Source organism: Triticum dicoccoides, chromosome 4A (assembly GCF_002162155.2).
Source record: "Triticum dicoccoides isolate Atlit2015 ecotype Zavitan chromosome 4A, WEW_v2.0, whole genome shotgun sequence".
Lineage (NCBI taxonomy): Eukaryota > Viridiplantae > Streptophyta > Magnoliopsida > Poales > Poaceae > Triticum > Triticum dicoccoides.
Window position 1 is genome coordinate 518968703 of NC_041386.1, and position 18896 is coordinate 518987598.

The 18896-nt window shown below is 39.9% G+C and overlaps 1 protein-coding gene across 1 annotated transcript in view; it reads left to right on the forward strand.

Annotated features, from left to right (window-relative positions):
* Positions 1–18896, forward strand: part of LOC119283596 — a 33096-nt gene that overhangs the window by 4490 nt on the left and 9710 nt on the right. The window lies entirely within an intron of this gene.

Here is an 18896-nt window from a genome sequence, read left to right on the forward strand (position 1 = left end):
GGCTTAAGTCAATGTTATATTCATGCCCCAATCATGAGCTCTCAAGAGAAATTATTATTCCAAATTTTTATGCTCGGCTGTCTCTCAATAATCGCTCCATGCTCGATACTTCTAGTATTGGTTCTTTTATGGTGAATACTATTGAATTCAGATGGGATTTATTGGAAAGAATTAAACGCAACTCTGAATATTGGGAACTCGACGAAGGTAAGGAGTCAGTTATAACACCTAAGTTTGATTGTGTTAAATTTTTTATGGATACCGATGCTTTTCGTGAATTTAGTACTGAATATGGACTTGACTCTGAGATAGTAGCTTCTTTTTGTGAATCATTTGCTACTCATGTTGATATCCCTAGGGAGAAGTGGCTTAAATATCATCCTCCCATTGAAGTAAAAGTAGTTGAACCTATTAAAGTTTAAGAAAAGACTATCACTTATAATGTTGATCCTATTGTTCCTACTGCTTATATTGCAACTTTCCCTCTTAGAATAAAGGATCATGCTAAAGCTTCAACTATGGTCAACATAAGTAATATTAGAACACCCAAACCCTCTGAGCAAATTAAAGTTGAACCTAGTATTGCTATGGTTAGAGATCTATTGGTTGATAATATTGATGGGCATGTTATTTACTTCTGTGATGAAGTTGCTAGAATTGCTAAACCCGATACTAAAGATAAACATAGACCTGTTGTTGGCGTGCCTGTTGTTTCTGTTAAAATAGGAGATCATTGCTATCATGGCTTATGTGACATGGGTGCTAGTGCGAGTGCAATACCTCATTCTTTATATGAAGAAATTATGCATGATATTGCACCTGCTGAGATAGAAGGTATTGATGTTACAATTAAGCTTGCCAATAGAGATACTATTTCACCAGTTGGGATTGTTAGAGATGTTGAAGTCTTGTGTGGGAAAGTTAAATATCCTACTGATTTTCTTGTTCTTGCTTCCCCACAAGATAACTTTTGTCCCATTATATTTGGTAGACCCTTTTTGAATACTGTTAATGCAAAGATAGACTGCAAAAAGGATATTGTTTCTGTTGGTTTAGGGGATATGTTTCATGATTTTAATTTTGCTAAATTTCATAGACAACCCCATGATAAAGAATTGCCTAGTAAAGATGAAATTATTGGTCTTGCTTCTATTCCCGTGCCTCCTAATGATCCTTTAGAACAATATTTGCTAGACCATGAAAATGATATGTTTATGAATGAAAGAAGGGAAATAGATGAAGTATTCTTTAAACATGGACCTATTTTGAAACACAACTTGCCTGTTGAAATTCTAGGGGATCCTCCTCCACCCAAGGGTGATCCCGTGTTTGAGCTTAAACCATTGCCTGATACTCCTAAATATGCTTATCTTAATGAAAAGAAGATATATCCTGTTAGTATTAGTGCTAACCTTTCAGGGCAATAAGAAGAGAAATTATTGAAAACTTTGAAGAAGCACCGTGCTGCTATTGGATATACTCTTGATGATCTTAAGGGCATTAGTCCCACTCTATCCCAGCACAAAATAAAATTGGAGAAATACGCTAAACCGGTTGTTGATCACCAACGATGGTTAAATCCTAAGATGAAAGAAGTGGTAAGAAATGAAATACTAAAGCTGCTGGAGGCAAGTATAATTTATCCCATTGCTGATAGTCAGTGGGTAAGTCCTGTCCATTGTGTCCCTAAGAAGGGAGGCATTACTGTTGTTCCTAATGATAAAGATGAATTGATCCCACAAAGAATTGTTACAGGTTATAGAATGGTATTTGACTTCCCCAAATTAAATAAAGCTACTAAAAAGGATGATTACCCTTTACCTTTTATTGATCAAATGCTAGAAAGATTATGTAAACATACACATTTTGCTTTCTAGACGGTTATAGTGGTTTCTCCCAAATACCTATGTCAAAAGAGGATCAAGAAAAGACCACCTTTACTTGCCCTTTTGGTACCTTTGCTTATAGACGTATGCCTTTTGGTTTATGCAATGCCCCTGCTACCTTTCAAAGATGCATGACTGCTATATTCTTTGACTTTTTTGAAAATATTGTTGAGGTTTTCATGGATGATTTCTCCGTATATGGAACTTCTTTTGATGATTGCTTAAGAAACCTTGATCGAGTTTTGTAGAGATGTGAAGAAACTAATCTTGTCTTGAATTGGGAGAAGTGCCACTTTATAGTTAATGAAGGTATTGTCTCCTTGGGGCATAAAATTTCTGAAAGAGGTATTGAAGTTGATAAAGCTAAAGTTGATGCTATTGAAAAGACGTTGTGTCCTAAGGACATTAAAGGTATAAGAAGTTTCCTTGGTCATGCCAGTTTTTATAGGAGGTTCATTAAAGACTTCTCAAAAATTTCTAGGCCTCTGACTAATCTCTTACGAAAAGAAGTTCCTTTTGTCTTTGATGATGATTGTGTAGAAGCATTTGAAATACTTAAGAAAGCCTTGATTTCTGCACCTATTGTTCTGCCACCTGATTGGAATTTACCCTTTGAAATTATGTGTGATGCTAGTGATTATGCTATAGGTGCTGTTCTAGGACAAAGAGTTGATAAGAAATTAAATGTTATCCAATATGCTAGTAAAACTCTAGACAGAGCCCAAAGAAATTATGCTACTACTGAAAAAGAATTTTTAGCAGTTGTGTTTGCTCGTGATAAGTTCAGACCCTTATATTGTTGATTCTAAAGTAACTGTTCACACTAATCATGCCACTATTAAATATCTTATGGAAAAGAAAGATGCTAAACCTAGACTTATTAGATGGGTTCTCCTACTACAAGAATTTGATTTGCATATTATTGATAGAAAGGGAGCTGAGAACCCCGTTGCAGACAACTTATCTAGGTTAGAGAATGTTCTTGATGACCCACTACCTATTGATGATAGCTTTCCTGATGAACAATTAGCTGTCATAAATGCTTCTCGTACTGCTCCATGGTATGATGATTATGCTAATTACATTGTTGCTAAATTTATACCACCTAGTTTCACATATCAGCAAAAGAAAAGGTTTTTCTATTATTTAAGACATTACTTCTGGGATGACCCACACCTTTATAAAGAAGGAGTAGATGGTGTTATTAGACGTTGTGTACCTGAGCATGAACAGGAACAGATCCCACGCAAGTGTCACTCTGAGGCTTATGGAGGACAACATGCTGGAGATAGAACTACACATAAGGTATTGCAATCTGGTTTTTATTGGCCTACTCTCTTGAAGGATGCCCATAAGTTTGTCTTGTCTTGTGATGAATATCAAAGAATTGGTAATATTAGTAGACGTCAAGAAATGCCTATGAGTTATTCACTTGTTATTGAACCATTTGATGTTTGGGGCTTTGATTATATGGGACCGTTTCCTTCCTCTAATGGGTATGCACATATTTTAGTTGCTGTTGATTACGTTACTAAGTGGGTAGAAGCTATTCCAACTAGTAGTGCTGATCATAACACCTCTATTAAGATGCTTAAAGAAGTTATTTTTCCGAGGTTTGGAGTCCCTAGATACTTAATGACTGATGGTGGTTCACATTTTATTCATGGTGCTTTTTGTAAAATGCTTGCTAAGTATGATGTTAATCATAGAATTTCATCTCCATACCATCCATAATCTAGTGGTCAAGTAGAACTGAGCAATAGAGAGCTTAAATTAATTTTGCAAAAGACTATTAATAGATCTAGAAAGAATTGGTCCAAGAAACTTGATGATGCATTATGGACCTATAGAACTGCATATAAAATCCCATGGGTATGTCTCCGTATAAAATAGTTTATGGAAAAGCATGTCATTTACCTCTCGAACTAGAACATAAGGCATATTGGGCCATTAAAGAGCTCAACTATGACTTCAAACTTGCCGGTGAGAAGAGACTATTTGACATTAGCTCACTTAATGAGTGGAGAACCCAGGCCTATGAAAATGCCAAACTGTTTAAACAAAAAAGTTAAAAGACGGCATGACAAAAGGATACAAAAACGCGAGTTTAATGTAGGTGATTATGTATTGTTATACAACTCTCGTTTAAGTTTTTTTGCAAGAAAACTCCTCTCTAAATGGGAAGGTCCTTACGTTATCGAGGAGGTCTGTCATTCCGGTGCCATAAAAATCAACAACTTCGAAGGCACAAATCCCAGGGTGGTGAATGGTCAAAGAATTATACATTATATCTCAGGTAACCTATAAATGTTGAAACTAATGTTATTGAAACCGTAACCCTGGAGGAGTATTAACGGACACCTTCCAGAACATTTCAGCCTTCGAAAAGGAAGAGGTATGTGGTACGGTAAGTAAACCGACTCCAAAACAGTTCTAATAGCAATTTTTCTCCGTTTTGGAATATTTAAGAAAATAGGAAAATTAGAAGTAGTCCGGAAAGGACACAAGGCACCCACGAGGGTGGAGGGCGCGCAAATATCTCCTGTTTTTGGCCAGTAAAAATTCATTATATTATCTCCCGAAGGTTTTGACCGCCGTACCACGCAAATATCTCCTTTTTTTGTTTCGAGTTGTTTCTGCTGCAGATTTAGAGCAAGATGTTGCTACCTCTTGAGCACTGCGTTGGATTTCCCTGAAGAGGAAGGGATGATGCAGCAAAGTAGCATAAGTATTTCCCTTAGTTTTTGAGAACCAAGGTATCAATCCAGTAGGAGGCTACGCTCGAGTCCCTCGTACCTACACAAAAACAATAGCTCAACGCAACCAACGCGCTTAGGGGTTGTCAATCCCTTCACGGTCACTTACGAAAGTGAGATCTGATAGAGATGATAAATAATATTTTTGGTATTTTTGGTATAGAGATGCAAAGTAAATAAAGTAAAAGCAAAGTAAAAGCAAAGCAATAATAAAGTGATGGAGATTGATATGATGAGAAAGAGACCCGGGGGCCATAGGTTTCACTAGTGGCTTCTCTCAAGAGCATAAGTATTCTACGGTGGGTGAACAAATTACTGTTGAGCAATTGACAGAGTTGAGCATAGTTATGATAATATCTAGGTATGATCATGTATATAGGCATCACGTCCGAGACAAGTAGACCGAAATGATTCTAGATCTACTACTATTACTCCACTCATCGACCGCTATCCAGCATGCATCTAGAGTATTAAGTTAAAAACAGAGTAACGCCTTAAGCAAGATGACATGATGTAGAGGGATAGTTTCATGCAATATGATAAAAACCCCATCTTGTTATCCTCGATGGCAAAAATACAATACGTGCCTTGCTGCCCCTTCTGTCACTGGGAAAGGACACCGCAAGATTGAACCCAAAGCTAAGCACTTCTCCCATGGCAAGAACAACCAATCTAGTAGGCCAAACCAAACTGATAATTCGAAGAGACTTGCAAAGATAACCAATCATACATAAACGAATTCAGAGAAGATTCAAATATTATTCATAGATAGACTAGATCATAAACCGACAATTCATCGGTCTCAACAAACACATCGCAAAAAGAAGATTACATCGAATAGATCTCCACGAGAGAGGGGGAGAACATTGTATTGAGATCCAAAAAGAGAGAAGAAGCCATCTAGCTACTAGCTATGGACCCATAGGTCTGAAGTAAACTACTCACACTTCATCGGAGGGGCTTGGATGATGATGTAGAAGCCCTCCATGATCGATGCCCCCTCCGGCAGAGCTCTGGAACAGGCCCCAAGATGGGATCTCATGGATACAGAAAGTTGCGGCGGTGGAATTAGGTTTTTGGCTCCGTCCCCGATCGTTTGGGGGTACGTGGATATATATAGGAGGAATAAGTATGTCGGTGGAGCTTCGAGGGGCCCACGAGGCAGGGGGTGCGCCATAGGGGGGGGGCGCCCCTACCCTCATGACCACCTGATGGCTTTCTTGACGGAGGGTCCAAGTCTCCTGGATCTTATCTGATGAGAAAATCACGTTTCCGAAGGTTTCATTCTGTTTGGACTCCGTTTGATATTCCTTTTCTTCGAAACCCTAAAACGGGCAAAAACAGTAATTCTGGGCTGGGCCTCCGGTTAATAGCTTAGTCCCAAAAATAATATAAAAGTGGAAAATAAAGCCCAATAATGTGTAAAACAGTAGATAATATAGCATGCAACAATGAAAAATTATAGATACGTTGGAGACGTATCAAGCATCCCCAAGCTTAATTCCTGCTCGTCCTCGAGTAGGTAAATGATAAAAATAGAATTTTTATGTGGAGTGCTACTTGGCATAATTTTAATGTAATTCTTCTTAATTGTGGTATGAATATTCAGATCCAAAAGATTCAAGACAAAAGTTCATATTGACATAAAAATGATAATACTTCAAGCATACTAACTAAGCAATTATGTCTTCTCAAAATAACATGGCCAAAGAAAGTTCATCCCTACAAAATCATATGGTTTAGTCATGTTTCATTTTCATCACACAAGAATGCTATCATCATGCACAACCCAGATGACAAGCCAAGAAATTGTTTCATACTTTAGTAATCTCAAACCTATAAACTTTCACGCAATATATGAGCACGAGCCATGAACATAGCAGTATGGGTGGAATAGAATATAATGGAGGGGGGTTATGTGGAGAAGACAAAAAAGGAGAAAGTCTCACATCAACGAGGCTAATCAATGGGCTATGGAGATGCCCACCGATTGATGTTAATGCGAGGAGTAGGGATTTCCATGCAACGGATGCACTAGAGCTATAAATGTATGAAAGCTCAACAAAAGAAACTAGTGGGTGTGCATCCAACTTGCTTGCTCACGAAGACCTAGGGAACTTGAGGAGGCCCATTGTTGGAATATATAAGACAAGTTCTATAATGAAAAATTCCCACTAATATATGAAAGTGATAACATGAGAGACTCTTTACTATGAAGATCGTGGTGCTACTTTGAAGCACAAGTGTGGTGAAAGGATAGTAACATTGTCCCTTTTCTTTTTTTCTCTCATTTTTTGGGCCTTTTCTTTTTTTATGGCCTTTTTTGGGCATTCTCTTTTTATGGCCTTTCTCTATTTTTTTATATTCCTCACTTGGGACAATGTTCTAATAATGATGATCATCACACTTCTATTTATTTACAACTCAAGGATTACAACCCGATACTAGAACAAAGATGACTCTATATGAATGCCTCCGGCGGTGTACCGGGATATGCAATGAACCAAGAGTGACATGTATGAAAGAATTATGAACGGTGGCTTTGCCACAAATACTATGTCAACTACATGATCATGCTAAGCAATATGACAATGATGAATGTGTCACGATGAACGGAATGATGGAAAGTTGCATGCCAATATATCTCGAAATGGCTATGGAAATGCCATAATAGGTAGGTATGGTGGCTGTTTTGAGGAAGATATAAGGAGGTTTATGTGTGAAAGATCATATCATATCATAGGGTTTGGATGCATCGATGAAGTTTGCGCCAACTCTCAATGTGAGAAAGGGAAATGCATGGTACCGAAGTGGTTGGCAAGGATGGAAGGGTGAGAGTGCGTATAATCCATGGACTCAACATTAGTCATAAAGAACTCACATAATTATTGCAAAAATCTACAAGTCATCAAAAACCTCGGCACTACGCGCATGCTCCTAGGGGGATAGATTGGTTGGAAAAGACCATCGCTCGTCCCCGACCGCCACTCATAAGGAAGACAATCAAATAACACCTCATGTTTCAACTTTGTTGCATAACGTTTACCATACGTGCATGCTATGGGACTTGCAAACCTCAACACAAGTATTTCTCAATTTCACAACTACTCAACTAGCATGACTTTGATATTATTACCTCCATATCTCAAAACAATCATCAAGCATCAAACTTTTCTTAGTATTCAACACACTCATAAGAAAGTTTTATTATTAGTCTTGCATACCAAGCATATTAGGATTTTAAGCAAATTACCATGCTATTATGACTCTCAAAATAATCTAAGTGAAGCATGAGAGATCAATAGTTTCTATAAAACAAATCCACCACCGTGCTCTAAAAGATATAAGTGAAGCACTAGAGCAAAACTATAAAGCTCAAAAGATATAAGTGAAGCACATAGAGTATTCTATCAAATTCAAATCATGTATGGCTCTCTCAAAAGGTGTGTACAGCAAGGATGATTGTGGTATACTAACAAGCAAAGACTCAAATCATAAAAGACGCTCCAAGCAAAACAAATATCATGTGGTGAATAAAAATATAGCTCCAAGTAAAGTTACCGATAGAAGTAGACAAAAGAGGGGATGCCTTCCGGGGCATCCCCAAGCTTTGGCTTTTAGGTGTCCTTAGATTATCTTGGGGGTGCCATGGGCATCCCCAAGCTTAGGCTCTTGCCACTTCTTGTTCCATAATCCATCAAATCTTTACCCAAAACTTGAAAACTTCACAACACGAAACATAAAGTAGAAAATCTCGTGAGCTCCGTTAGCGAAAGAAAACAAAATACCACTTCAAGGTACTGTAATGAACTCATTATTTATTTATATTGGTGTTATACCTACTGTATTACAACTTCTCTATGGATTATAAATTATTTTACTAGCCATAGATTCATCAAAATAAGCAAACAACACACGAAAAACAGAATCTGTCAAAAACAGAACAGTCTGTAGTAATCTGTAGCTAGCGCAAGATCTGGAACCAGAAAAATTCTAAAATATATTTATGTACGTGAGTAATTTATCTATTAATCATATGCAAAAAGAATTAACTAAATATCACTTTCCAAATAAAAATGACAGCTGTTCTCGTGAGCGCTAAAGTTTCTGTTTTTTACAGCAAGTTCAACATGACTTTCCCCAAGTCTTCCCAACGGTTCTACTTGGCACAAACACTAATTAAACACAAAAAACACAACCAAAATAGAGGATAAATAATTTATTTATTACTAAACAGGAGCAAAAAGCAAGGAATAAAAATAAAATTGGGTTGCCTCCCAACAAGCGCTATCGTTTAACGCCCCTAGCTAGGCATAACAAGCAAGAATAGATCTAGTTATTGCCATCTTTGGTAGGCAATTCTTTGATGAGGCATCTATCTACCTTAGGAATTTCTTTCTTTCTAGTTATTATCAAACTCTTAGGCACAAGATTGAAAAATTCATTTGTAGCAAGTGGTTCCTTAATGATAGCAAAGAGATTGGGATGAATACTTATAGATTTAAGATCTGCAGTTTCCTTAATAGATGAGTCACCCTTATTTTTAGGAACATACATAAGCTTGCCAATTTTAGTAGGAGGACTTGGAGTATTCTTTACGGAAGAAAAAGTGGTTCCCAAGTTTGTAATGATACCCTCAAGTTTATCAATTCTAGTAGAATCTAAGTTTATCTTCTCATTAACTATGGGTTCCTTTTCCTTAATATTTTTAAAAGTCATTCCTACCTTAGATCCATATTGGGTAATTTGATTGTGGATCTTTTTATCTAGATTTTCAATTAATTCAATGGTAGCAACTTTATTTTCAATAATTTCAAGTCTTTGCATAACATGCTCCAAAGTTAACATAGTTCCATTAACCAAAAGAGGTGGTGAGCCAAATAAATCTAACATAGCATTATTAGAATCAAAAGTATGGCTACCCAAGAAATTCCCTCCGGTAATGGTATCAAGGATATATCTATACCAAGGATTAACACCTACATAAAAATTGCGGAGAAGAACTGAAGTAGATTGCTTCCTAGTAGATCTATTTTGAGCATTGCAAATTCTATACCAAGCATCTTTTAGATTTTCTCCCTCCCTTTGTTTAAAATTTAGAACTTCATTCTCGGGAGACAACGGAGAAGATAAAGGACTAGCCATAATGACAAGCAAACAAACTAACACACAAGCAAACAAAAAGGCAAACGGAGAAAGAGAGGGAGGATAGAGAGAGAGAGGGCGAATAAAATTGCATGGGTGAAGTGGGGGAGAGGAAAACGAGAGGCAAATGGAAAATAATGTAATGCGGGAGATAGGGATTGTGATGGGTACTTGGTATGTCGACTTTTGTGTAGACTCCCCGGCAACGGTGCCAGAAATTCTTCTTGCTACCTCTTGAGCACTGCTTTGGATTTCCCCGAAGAGGAAGGGATGATGCAGCAAAGTAGCGTAAGTATTTCCCTCAGTTTTTGAGAACCAAGGTATCAATCCAGTAGGAGGCTACGCTCGAGTCCCTCGTACCTACACAAAAACAATAGCTCAACACAACCAACGCGCTTAGGGGTTGTCAATCCCTTCACGGTCACTTACGAAAGTGAGATCTGATAGAGATGATAAATAATATTTTTGGTATTTTTGGTATAGAGATGCAAAGTAAATAAAGTAAAAGCAAAGTAAAAGCAAAGCAATAATAAAGTGATGGAGATTGATATGATGAGAAAGAGACTCGGGGGCCATAGGTTTCACTAGTGGCTTCTCTCAAGAGCATAAGTATTCTACGGTGGGTGAACAAATTACTGTTGAGCAATTGACAGAATTGAGCATAGTTATGAGAATATCTTGGTATGATCATGTATATAGGCATCACGTCCGAGACAAGTAGACCAAAACGATTCTGCATCTACTACTATTACTCCACTCGTCGACCGCTATCCAGCATGCATATAGAGTATTAAGTTAAAAACAGAGTAACGCCTTAAGCAAGATGACATGATGTAGAGGGATAGTTTCATGCAATATGATAAAATCCCATCTTGTTATCCTCGATGGCAACAATACAATACGTGCCTTGCTGCCCCTTCTGTCACTGGGAAAGGACACCGCAAGATTGAACCCAAAGCTAAGCACTTCTCCCATGGCAAGAACAACCAATCTAGTAGGACAAACCAAACTGATAATTCAAAGAGACTTGCAAAGATAACCAATCATACATAAAAGAATTCAGAGAAGATTCAAATATTATTCATAGATAGACTAGATCATAAACCAACAATTCATCGGTCTCAACAAACACACTACAAAAAGAAGATTACATCGAGTAGATCTCCACGAGAGAGGGGGAGAACATTGTATTGAGATCCAAAAATAGAGAAGATGCCATCTATGTAGCGACCAGACCTCAAATAGTCTGATCTCTGTGCTCCGGTGTCATCCCTGGATCAGTAATGCTGACACCACACAGTACTCGGAGGATTTATAACAGAGTAGAAATCACACACTTATTACAGCGAGTGTCTCAAAAGAGAACTTATTACAATAAGTATGGCTTAAGGCCATCTAATAACGATAACAGCGGAAGGCTTGGAAGATAAGTGAGTCCATCAACTCCAATGGCATCACTGAGTATAGAACCACGACCTAAAAACTCCTTAATCATCGTCTGAAAAGTCTGCAACATTAACGTTGCAGCCCGAAACGGGTCAGCACATGGAATATGCTGGCAAGGTAACACATAGAGAGTAATGGAATGAAATAGCTATACTATATGCATATTTGGCTGGTGGAAAGCTCTATGGTTACAGTTTTGCGTAAAGCCAATTTTTCCTTACTTCATAGGAATAAAATTTAATTACTATCATGGTGGTTGTTAAACATTGAGAATGGTTGACAGCATTCTCAATCCCAATTAAGCATCATCATTAAAACCCAACAATATTAATTAAAGTAACATGTTGAGATTCACATGATAATCCAAGTACTAGATACTCAAGATGTCCATAACCGGGGACACGACTAATCATGATTAGTTTATTACACTCTGCAGAGGTTTGCACACTTTTCCCCACAAGACTCGATCGCCTCCGTTTGGTTTCTCGCACTACATGGTGTTTGAGAAGACGAATGACCGAGACAAAGTCTTTCAGAAGCGCTAGCACCTTACGATCAGGTAGACCGTACCATCTACATCCCCTACATCTGCTAGTCTACCACTGTAAGGGTTCGCACAACTTAGTCAACTATGCTAGAGCCCATAATTGCTTGTGGCTGCACACGGAAGTTTCTAGTATGAATAGTCTCATGATCCCTTTGAGCCTGGGTGGCGGTCCAAAAGAAAACAGGCAAGTCCTGGAAGACCCAGGTGCCTCAATCCACCCAGATGTGTGTTTAAGTTGCCACCTTAGATAAACCATTAATTAACAATCTCACATCTGTCATGGATTTCACTCACCCAATCCACGTTTACTAGCATAGCATGGCATAATAAGCAAACGTAGAAGTAACTCCCAAAGGTTTGATAATAAACAGGTAATAGGTACTACCTCATCTACTTCCCATCCCACAATTTAATTAGATCCTAATCATACAATGTGTGAGGATTGATCTAATGCAATAAAACTGGGTAGTAGAAAAGGTATGATCAAAGTGTTATTTGCCTTGCTGATGATCCGCGAAACCTAACGATTTGAAGTAATAGGCGGCGCACTTCGGGTATTCTATCGCAGACAAACAAACAATCATACAATAAGTACTCATATAATGCACAGGTAAAACTCAAATAAGAGATCTAACCAGAAGGTTCAACTTAAGAACTCCGGTTGGCAAAAAGAATCAAATCGAACGAAGCAACGAAAATCAAACGGCGAAAGAAAACAACTTCGTTCTAGTAATCTGGATCTAGGGCAAATTTTACAGTAACAAAAACTTGTTTAAGTTGGTTAAACGGATAGAGGGTTTCGAGACGAATCTCTAGGCGCTTGAATCGCCTGATTCCGATAAACGAGCGAAAAGTTATACTAAAACGAAAATCAAATCAGGAATCGCGATCAGAAAAATCGCGGATTTAATTCGAGAAAAAGAAAAACGACAAACGCCGATTTTTTTTCTCTTTTTTTGGCACGGAAATCGAGGCGCGACGAACCTCGGGCGGCGGGATCATCGGCAGCGGTGGCGGCGGCTCCGGCGGCACGCGCGGATCGAGGCGGGGCTGATGGGCTGGGGCAGCTTGGGGCGGCGCTATTTAAAGGCTGCCCTCGTGCGGTGTCCCACTCGGGTACGGCCCGAAGTCGGTTCGTTTTTTTTAATTATTCCGCTTGGAAGAAAAATAAAAAGAAATACTAAACGGACTCCAAAAATTCCGAAATAAATTTTCGCGGGCTTCTAAAATCAAGCCGCATAAGGTGAACATTTATTTGGCCCCTAAATGCAATTTTGAAAAACGCACATTTTTTCCTAAAATCAAATAAAACACCGAAAAACTCCGAAATAAATCTTATTTGATTTTATTATTAAATCCTCAATATTTCTTTATTTTGGGAAAGTCATTTTATCCCCTCTCTCATATTTTTGTAATAGAAATAATTGATGATAAAATAAATAAAATCAAATGATCCTATTCTCAAAATTTGAGAGAACTCAAATATGAAAATAACGAAATCCCCAACTCTCTCCGTGGGTCATTGAGTTGCGTAGAATTTCTAGGATCAACCAAAATGCAAAATAAAATATGATATGCATGATGATCTAATGTATAACATTCCAAATTGAAAATTTGGGATGTTACAAACCTACCCCCCTTAAGATGAATCTCGCCCTCGAGATTCGGGTTGGCTAGAAAATAGGTGAGGGTGGTCTTTGAGAAAATCTTCCTCTCACTCCCAGGTGGCTTCATTCTCCATGTGGTGGCTCCATTGAACTTTGCAAAACTTGATAACCTTGCTGCGAGTAACTCGGTTGGCAAACTCGAGAATCTTGACTGGTTTCTCCTCGTAGGTCAAATCGTTATCCAACTGAATAGTTTCCAAAGGCACTGTATCTCTCAACGGTATGTCAGCCATCTCCGTGTGACATTTCTTTAACTGAGAAACGCGGAACACATCATGAACTCCTGACAATCCTTCAGGCAATTCCAACTTGTAGGCCACTTCTCCCATACGCTACAAAACTCGGTATGGTCCTACAAATCGTGGTGCTAACTTCCCTTTAACTCCAAAATGCTTTGTTCCCCGAAGTGGAGATACTCGAAGATAAGCTCTGTCTCCGACTTCGTAAACTGTCTCCTTGCGTTTAGAATCCGTATAACTTTTCTGTCTGGACTGGGCTACCTTGAGCCTATCGCGAATCAACTTCACCTTCTGTTCAGACTCTTTAATCAAGTCAGGACCAAACAACTGGCGGTCTCCAACTTCGTCCCACGACAACGGTGTCCTGCACCTCCTTCCGTACAAGGCTTCGAAAGGGGGCCATCTTTAAACTGGTTTGGTAACTATTGTTGTAAGAGAACTCCGCATATGGCAAATTATCGTCCCAACTAGATCCATAATCTAGCGCACAAGCTCTCAGCATATCCTCCAAAATCTGATTGACTCTCTCATTCTGTCCATCTATCTGTGGATGAAAAGCTGTACTGAATTCTAGCCTGGTACCCAAAGTTTCGTGCAACTGCTTCCAGAACTTTGAGGTAAACTGGGTTCCTCTGTCTGATACGATACTCCTTGGAACTCCATGCAGACATATGATCCTGGTAATGTATATCTTTGCCAACTTAGCACTGGTGTAAGTGGTCTTTACTGGGATGAAATGAGCTACTTTCCTCAATCGATCAACTACAACCCAAATCGAGTCATAGCCTGAACGAGTCCTGCGCAATCCCGTGATAAAATCCATGCCTAGCTTATCCCACTTCCATTCGGGTATCGGCAATGGTTGTAACAATCCTGCTGGCTTCTGATGCTCTGCCTTTACTCTCTGGCATACATCACAAACTGCTACATACTCCGCAATATCCTTCTTCATTCCGGTCCACCAGAAAATATCCTTCAAATCCAAATACATCTTGGTATTTCCTGGGTGAATTGAATACGGTGAGTTGTGTGCCTCTTGCAAAATCAACTTCCTGATCTCCGGGTCATTGGGCACGTAAACACGGTCTTCAAACCATAGGGTGTCGTGCTCATCCTCACGAAATCCCTTAGCTTTTCCTTTGCTAAGTTTCTCCTTAATAGCGGCAATCTCTTTGTCAGCTTTCTGAGCTTCTCTGATTTTATTCATCAAGGTTGACTGAATCTCCAATGCTGCTACATAGCCTCTCGGAACTATTTCCAAACATAGTTCACGAAGATTTTCAGCTAACTCCCTGGGTATTTCTCCCATCATTAACGTATGGACATGGCTCTTGCGGCTTAATGCGTCTGCTACTACATTAGCCTTTCCAGGATGATAATGCAATTTCATATCATAATCCTTGATAAGATCCAACCATATCCTTTGTCTGAGAGTCAACTCCTTCTGTGTGAAGATGTACTTCAAACTCTTATGATCCGTGTACACCTCACAATGATTTCCAATGAGAAAATGTCTCCATGTCTTCAATGCATGCACTACGGCTGCTAACTCCAAATCATGCGTGGCATAATTCAACTCATGAGGTTTCAGTTGTCTTGAGGCATATGAAACAACTCTCCCTTCCTGCATAAGCACTGCTCCAAGTCCTCGAAGTGAAGCATCGCAATACACCTCATAATCCTTGGTCTGGTCTGGCAAAATCAACACTGGTGAGGTAATCAAATGTTTCTTCAACTCCTGGAAACTAGCCTCACATTCCTCTGTCCATATGAACTTGGTATCTTTCTTCAACAACTCAGTCATAGGCTTCGCAATCTTTGAGAAATTCTCAATAAATCTCCGGTAGTATCCTGCGAGTCCAAGGAAACTCCGGATCTCTCCAACTGTTGTTGGGGCTTCCCACTTGGTCACGGTTTCAACTTTAGCGGGATCTACTGCTATACCTTCTCCAGATATAACATGTCCGAGGAATCCTACTTCCTTCAACCAGAACTCACATTTGCTGAACTTGGCATATAATTGATGTTCTCTGAGCTTTCAAAGTACCAGACGCAAATGCTCCTTATGCTCCTCTTCATTCTTCGAATAAACCAGGATATCATCAATGAACACTACGACGAACTTATCCAAAAACTCCATAAACACTTTGTTCATCATGTTCATAAAATAGGCAGGTGCGTTAGTCAGACCAAATGACATAATGGTATACTCGTACAACCCCTACCTGGTGGTAAAAGCTGTCTTCGGAATATCCTGTTCTCGAGTCTTCAACTGGTGGTATCCTGATCGCAGATCGATCTTGTAAAATACCTTAGCTCCTTGCAATCGATCAAACAGATCATTGATCATTGGTAGCGGATACTTGTTCTTGATCGTTACGTCATTCAATCCTCGATAATCAACAACCATCCTTAATGATCCATCCTTCTTCTCCACTAGAAGTACTGGCGATCCCCAAGGTGAAGAACTTGGGCGAATATATCCCTTATCCAGTAACTCCTTAATCTGCTTCTTAATTTCCACCAAATCCTTTGCTGGCATCCTATATGGTCTCTTTGATATTGGCCCTGTGCCTGGCAATAGCTCAATCAAAAACTCAATATCTCTATCCGGTGGCATGCCTGGCAACTCCTGTGGAAATACATCAGGGAAATCCCTTACCACTGGTACTTCCTCCTGCACAACTCCTGTTAGGCAATTTACTTGAGTCCTCTTTGGCACATGCCGGGATACATACTTGATCCTTCTCCCTTCTGGGGTGGTAAGAAAAATTGACTTACTAGCACATTCAATATTCCCTTCATACTTTGATAACCAATCCATGCCTAATATCACATCCAATCCTTGAGATTCCAATACTATTAGGTCTGAGGGAAAAACATAGTTACCAATCCTTAATGGTAACTGATCACACCATAGACTAGCCACATACTCTGCTCCGGGCGAGGTTACTAACATGGGTGACCTAAGGGCTTGGGTTGATAGGTTATACTTATCCACAAATCCCCCTGAGATGTATGAATGCGATGCACCAGTATCAAAAAGAACAAGTGCAGTAAATGACTTAACCAAAAACTTACCTATTACTGCATCGGGCTGAGCTTCAACCTCCTCCACGCTAACGTGGTTCACCTGTCCCCTGTTAAAAGGGTTCGGCTTCTTCCCTGAACTTCCATTGCCATTTTGGCCTTCAGGACATTCATTTGCATAATGTCCTGTCTTCGAACACTTAAAACAAGTGACTTGGCTCAAGTTCTTCTTGGCTGGGGTTGAGGGGTTGGTGCGATTCTGGCCGTTGCTTCCTCCATTTCCATTACCATTCTTGGTGCCATTGTGATTGTGCGAGCTACCTCCTCCATGGGTATGCTGAAAATGTCCTCCCGGTCTAGGGGTAAAACGTGGCTTCTGCTGAGCTCCTGAATTGTACTTTCCTTGTCCATACTTCCTCTTGCGGTTCTCAATCTGCTCCTGCTTCCCTTCAATCATAAGAGCACGATCTACCAACTCCTGGTAGTTGTTAAAGGTTTCTACCATCAACTGCATGCTTAGCTCATCATTCAGTCCTTCCAGAAACTTCTCCTGCTTAGCTGCATCCGTAGCGACGTCATCTGGGGCATAACGTGCTAGCTTACTAAATTCCTCCACATACTGGCCAACTGTCCTTCCTCCTTGGCGCAAGTTGCGAAACTCACGCTTCTTCATGGCCATAGCTCCTGCTGAAACGTGTGCAGTACGAAAAGCCTGCTGAAACTGATCCCATGTGACAGTGTCAACTGGGAAAGTGGCTATGAAATTCTCCCACCATGATGCTGCGGGTCCTTCTAGCTGATGTGCGGCAAACTTCACCTTCTACGCATCTGTGCATCCTGCTGTGGTCAACTCCCTAGCTGTCTTGCGGAGCCAATCATCTGCTACTATCGGCTCGGTGCTACCGGAAAACACCGGTGGATTCAACCTAAGAACACGGGCTAAATGGTCAACAGGTGGTGGTGGTGGTGGGTTGTTGTTATTGTTCCCCTGATTCTGATTCTGGACTAGCAACTGCATCAATGTGTTCTGCTGCTGGATTAACTGGGTGAGCTCCGGTGGAAAGGCAAATCCGGGGTCACGTCTCGGAGGCATCTAAGGGTTTAGAAAAGATGAGATATAAGAATAGAGGGGGTCTAAAGAGAAAACACTACCCATATGCACATGAGGCAAAAGCAAACAATTCACTTCAATCAATCAAACAAGGGCATACAATCGATCTATCTATCGCAAAAGTGCTCGGACTACTATATTTACATGGTGGACTACTACTACTAATGAGGTGGTCTACTAGAAATATTCTATGGTCGTTGACTCCATAATATCTGCTCCAGCTTCATCAACATAGTCATCATTGCTACTATCTGGTTCAAAGTCAGTGCCGTCGATGATGATGTAGTCTTCCGGGCTAATCTCCTTGGGTTCTTTGTCTTCATCTACTGGCGTAGGGTCTCCCATAAATATTCCAATCTTCTTGATTAGGTCGTCATTCTTCTCCACCAATACTTCAATTTCTTCTTCATAATCTTCACGTGTAGCCTTGAGTTCTTCCTCTAGTTCCTTGATTCTAGTCTTAGCCTTCTTCAGATCTATCATGTCGGTGCACATCTGGTTCTCCTGTCGTCGAATGTGCTGGTTTAGCTCCTGGATAAAAGCTGCAATTGATCTATCCTTCCGGGTGCTGATCATCTTCCAGTGTTCATCTTGGTGCCCACAAATATGGTAGATAGTATCCTTGAGATCCTTGCAGTAGACTTCTCCAATGCGTCCATGGCGATGTGAGCTGCCATGCTCTTTCCTAGACTCCAAGTTGGTGCATCAAAAGAAAACTCTATGTGCTCAGTGACTGGCATGAACGTCCTTCCTGGAACTTGAACTTGAATCATCCAGCGCTCTTCTTCAGGTAAAGTGGCGTTGTAGGTTCCGGTGAAACTTGGTACTCCTATGTTCAGGTATCTAGTGACTTCCTTCAAGTGTCGTCCAAAGGGTGTATCTTCATCCGGTTGTGTGAACTTGTTCCTTGCATCTGCCATCCTAAAGAGTAGAAAAGATGAGAGGTCAGAAGAGAAGAGAGTGAATAGTGATCTAGGTCTCTAACTTAGTGGTCGTGTCCTACAGTCAGCGCGTGCTCTGATACCATCTCTGTAGCGACCAGACCTCAAACAGTCTGATCTCTATGCTC